Below are 5,764 nucleotides of genomic sequence, written 5' to 3'. Positions count from 1 at the left end.
TCATCTTTCTCCCATTGTGGAAATACATCACTGCTCTTAGCCAATGCTAAGAACATCCCAAGCACACAGAATTTTCTGTACCAATGCAACAATCATGGCTACAACAGCTGGGAGATGACATCTGATCTGGGATAGTGTTTTGCTTAATCACAAAAAGAAGAAACAAATTTCCAGCAGCTATAGGAATCTCCTTGAATATGTCACTGGGTTATATTAGGATGGTAAAAAGAAAACCTACCACAATTATACATAAAGCCAGCTTGTTTTTAAAAGGGAAGATTTATGATAGAAAATCTTTTTTAAGATGGCCGTAATGCTTGGGCTGAACAAGTAGTACAGCTAGGAAAGGAATTGTGTATCACATGTTTTTTCATGATTGGCATTCATGTATTCAGACAAAGAACATTCTCATATGCATTAGAGGAAGCTGAACCTGAGGCATGATTTACCTAGTTGAAGACTAACTCCTTTGTAAATAGAACTGCTATCATACTACCTTCATGTTGCTATGTTTTTAAAGACCAATGCACATCTGGATATTTTTATAATTTAGGCCACTGAAACTTTCTGATGAATAGTTGTAAAATTACCTGGAACATTGAATTAATAGTCTGCAGAGCTGACTACATTTCTGGGTATCTTTTTCACCCTTTAGCAGTGTATGGAATGGGAAAGTTAAATACATTGTGGTTTCAGTTTTTTTATTTCTAACATTGCATGGGCACATTAAATCTCTAGTCTTTCATTCATTTCTTCACCAAATATTTTATTGAATACTAAACACTGGGTATAATAACTAAACAAATATACATAAAAATTGTTTTATGGTGCTTATAATCTACTGATGGAAACACATTTAGGAACAATACCATAAATGTATAAGCATGCTGTGGTAGAGACTAGCAAACTGTTCACAAGTTTGCTTTTCTTCCTGTACCAACAGCTACACTAAATTCCTCATTTATCCTTGCAGTTAGGTAGTAAATATAAGTGAAAGTGTTATACACTGCTTCCAACTTGGCACATTAAAATCTCCTGTTCATGATTGTGATGTTTTTATTCTCTCTTAATAGTTACTCTCTAATACAAATAAGAAAAGTGAATTTGGAAGTCATGTGCTAAAGTTGGGAGGATTACAAGATGAGTCCTTGAATGGCTGCCTAAACAAAATCCATCTGCATTAGGAATATCTACTTTGGACTTCATGCAAGTGAAAAACAATCTTCTTATTCATTTTGGAATTAGCTTAATTCAGTAGTTAACATCATCAAGCAAATAAGTGTTTATCTTAAAGTAAGGGGCTATCATTGAAGGAAAAAAAAGAATAACAAAATGTGTGGCATTGGTTTAATAACTGAGCAGTTGGGTAGGGGGCAGTGAGAAAATACATTTCACAGGCTACAAAGATGGAGATTCATGTTATGCAGTGGGAAATTATTTAATAAAATTTTCTTTGCAAAATCTTGGAGAAGCACCATGTGCTTATTGAACCTATAGCTTTAGGACAAGTGGTTGGAAAGAGCCAGAGAACAAGTACGCCATGGCTATTATTAGTTGCTTTTAACAGTATATTAAAAGGATAAGATGGGTTCAGGTGAAAACTTACTGATTTTCAAAAGAGAGTTGAAAGGAAAGAGAGAGAATACAGATATTATAGGTGTTATGGCGTTAGGAAAGTCAACTCCTTCTGGACTCCAAAGAGAATGAAAGTCTGAAAATGGCCATAGTACAATAAGACTTTTCAATTGAAGTAAGTAATTCAGGTCTGCATCAAAGATCAGATTAAGGATGTTGTTTTCATGATAAGCCTTTTATTTAGGTGATCTAAGTCATCATTACATAGTTTCAAAGGTGTATACATGTCAAAATTTAACATACTGTATACCCTAATTGTGTTCAGTTTATTATGTCAATTATACCTCAGAAAAGTTATTTTTAAAAGAAAAAGAAATATACAGAATAGTAGCTATGTAGACAGAGAATGAACTTACTAGAAATCCACTGTAAGTTTTCTCTACAGTGCTGATGACCAAGTTATTGTTCATGAACTTTAGAGTGATGATAAATTGCACAGTTGTTTGCTTTTCTCTGGTACAGACCAACAGATTGGAAACTGGTAAGGAGATAAAATATGGTTGTACATATTCAGAGTTAAAGTTTATAAAGTGAGTATTGTATAAATCAGTGGCTTATAATAACAGCTGGTAAGTACACAAATACCCAGGCTGACGTAGCAGCTTCCATTGGAAAATGTCTAGTTTTGTGGCAAAGGTGAAAAAGAAACTATGATGTTACTTCCAGGAAGACGGCAGAGTAGGGTAGGTTGGGTTCACCCTTGCTCTGGAAAAAATGACCAGGATTGAGTCCCTGGGGTTGAGTGATTGAAGAGACTCTTCAATATTTCAGAGGGAATAGAGAGGTGAGGAGAGCAGGACAGGGAGAACAGGATGGGTCTGATAGGCCATGACTCCCACTGGGGGTGGGGAGTGGTGCACAGGAAAGTGTGGCTCCAAGGGACTAACTGTCCCTCGACTTCAGTCTGCCCCAGCTGCTGCTTGGAAAGACCTCCCTGCATAGTGCCACAGCTGGCCGTACCCATCAGGAGCCCAGATGCATGCCTAGCCATCCACTGCAAAACACCATGCCCTGGGTGCTGGGAGCAGTCGCCCAGCTGGGCACCACAAATAACTGTGCCGTTGGACACAGTGAATGGCAGATCTGCTGGGCACCAGGTACTGTGAGCAGCTGTTCCCATGGGTGCCGCAATTGGGTCTCTGGTCTTATCAGCTGGTACCAGCCATCCAGCTGCTGCATGCTGTGACCAGCCACCACCACCCACCACACATACCTTCTTCCCAGCCAGCCATTGGACTTGGTGAGGGGGAGGCCTGAGGGGAGGAGGTGCCTCAGGAGTGCTACCTGCTGGAAAGATGCAATAAGTGCAGTCTGGCAAACTCCTTATCTGCCTACGCTTTTAAAAAATACATATATGTTTTTCTATACTTTTTACTATTAGCATTATGCAATTTTTATTTCAATATATTTATATTTCTAATTTATATTTTATTTCTTATATTTCTTAAAAATTTCTCTCCCTTCTGTGGGTACAAGTCTGCATTCATTTTTTCCAATGTCAGAGCCTACTATTACTGAGATGTGTTTTTTCAAGATATTCTAAAATTTTATTTTATTATTAATTTGCGGGGGTTGCATTGTCAAGAATCAATCCATAGTCTTCCATGTGGTGAATGAGCAGTCTGCCACTGAACTATGCATGCACCCCTGCCTAACTTTTAATACACCCTCAAATAGAATTGTACCACAAAGATGAGATCTGGGCCTTGGTTTAGTGGGAAGTTACTGAGAAACCAAGTGCAAAAGGCTACCTTCAATGCAAAACCAATTAAATACAAAATTTTAGACAAGGGAAGGAAACCAATTTGTTTTATTATTATGGATAATAAAACATAATCAAATGCCATAAACAAAACAGAAAACCACAAAGCACATGAAGATCCAGATAGAAATGGCCCAGCCAAACTACCAAAACACTGGGGAGGAACAGAATAAAGAACCACTCAAGGATATTTATAAAGAAATAAAGTATATCAGGAGGACACTACAAGAGCATAAAGAATAATTCAAAAGATTAAATAGAAAAATGGCAGCTCTCACAGAGATGAAAGACACAGTAGACCAAACTGGAAATAAACTAGAGACACATGATAATGGATTCAAAAGAGCAGGAGGAAGTATAAGTGAGCTAGAAGACAGAACAATTGAATTAGAGCACACAAAAGGACAAATAGTAAGTAAGATGTGAAAAACGGAACTGGATCTTAGGGAAATGATGGACAACAAAAGGCACACAAATATAAGAATCATTAGTGTCCCAGAACGAGTAAAGTAAAGGGCTGAGAAGGTTAGTTGAAGATATAATTGGGGAAATTTTCCCAAACCTTATAAAAGACACACATATGCAAATCAGAGGCCCAACACACCCTCAAATAGAATAAATCCAAACAGCCCTAGTCCAAGACACATACTGATAAAACTGCAAAGTGTGGAAGAGAAGCAGAAAGTCCTGAAAGCAGCACAAGAAAAGTGATCTACTACATAAAAAGGAAAACACGTGAGACTGAGTTCAGACTATGCAATCGACACCATGGAGGCTAGAAGGCAGTGACATGATATATTTAAGATCCTGAATGAGAAAGACTTCCAGCCAAGAATTCTTTATCCAGCTGAACTGTTCTTCAAAATGGAGGGAGAAAAAAAAATTGAGGGAGAGATTAAAATCTTCAAAGACAAACAAAGATTGAAAGAAGTAGTCAAGAGACTTACTCTACAAGAAATACTAAAGGGAGTGCTGTCAGCTGAAAACAAAATTCAGAAGAGGGAGGTCTGGAGGAAGGCACAGAATAGAAGAGTACCAATAGGGGTAATTTAAAGGATTGAAAGAGAGAGAGAGAAAAGAATATATATATCTGTCAAATAAAAACTAAAAGATAAGATAGTAGATTGAATAACTATTTTTACAGTAATAACTTTATATGTTAATTGACTAAGCTCACCAATTAAAAGATACAGATTTGCAGAATGGATCTTAAAAATAATCCATTTATATGCTCTTTAACAAAAGATACATCTTAGATCCAAGGTCACAAGTAGATTGAAAGTGAAAGGATGGAAAAAGATGTTCTATTCAAACTGTAACCAAAAGAAAGCACACAACTATACTAATATCAGAAAAAATACACTTTAAATGTAAAGACTCATAAGAGACAAAGAAATGCACTACATATTAATAAAAGGAACAACTCACTGAGAGGAAATAATAATCATAAATGTTTTGCTCCCAATCAAGGAGCTCGAAAGTACATCAGGTAAACACTGGCAAAACTAAAGGGACCAATAGATGTTTCAACAATAACAGTGGAAGACTTCAATATACCACTTCAATATATCCACATAGAACAACCAGATGGATGATCAAGAAGGAAATAGAGAACATACACAGTGTGAAAAGTGAAATAGACCTAACAGACATATACATATTGTTACACTCCAAAACAACAGGTTACACATTCTTCTCTAGTGCACATGGATGTTTTCCAAGATAGACATGCTGGGACAAAAAACAAGTCTTTATAAATTTCATGAGATTGAAATTATCTAAAGCACTTCCCCTGACCACAATGGAATGAAACTGGAAATTAATAATCACCGAAGAATCAGAGTGTTCACAAATATATGGAGATTAAAATGTATCAGTGGGTCAAAAAAGAAATTATTAGAGAAATAAGTAAATATATGGAGACAAATAATAATGAGAATACAACACATCAGAACTTACGGGATGCAGCAAAGGCAGTGCTGAGGGAGAAATTTATTGCCCTAAATGTCCATATTAAAAAAACAAGAATGAGCTTAAATCAAGAATTTAACAGCTCACCTGGAGAAATCAGAGAAAGAACAGCAAGCTAACCCCAAAGCAAATAGATTAAGATAAACAACAAAGATTAAAGCAGAAATAAATAAACTGGAGAACAACAACAAAACAATAGAAAGAATCAACAAAATCCAAAGTTGGATCTTTGAGAAAGTCAATAAAATTGATGGGTTCCTAGCTAGAACTAACAAAGAAAAAAGAGAGAGAGAACACAAATAAACAAAATCAGAAATTAGAGGGGGGTGGTTACCATGAATTCTGAAGAAATTTTAAAAAAATTGTAAGAGAATATAAGAACAACTATATGCCAAC

The sequence above is a fragment of the Tamandua tetradactyla genome, chromosome 18 (genome assembly GCF_023851605.1).
Source record: "Tamandua tetradactyla isolate mTamTet1 chromosome 18, mTamTet1.pri, whole genome shotgun sequence".
Taxonomy (NCBI): domain Eukaryota; kingdom Metazoa; phylum Chordata; class Mammalia; order Pilosa; family Myrmecophagidae; genus Tamandua; species Tamandua tetradactyla.
The sequence above is the reverse complement of the archived record's forward strand: the minus strand, read 5'-3'. Positions refer to the sequence as shown.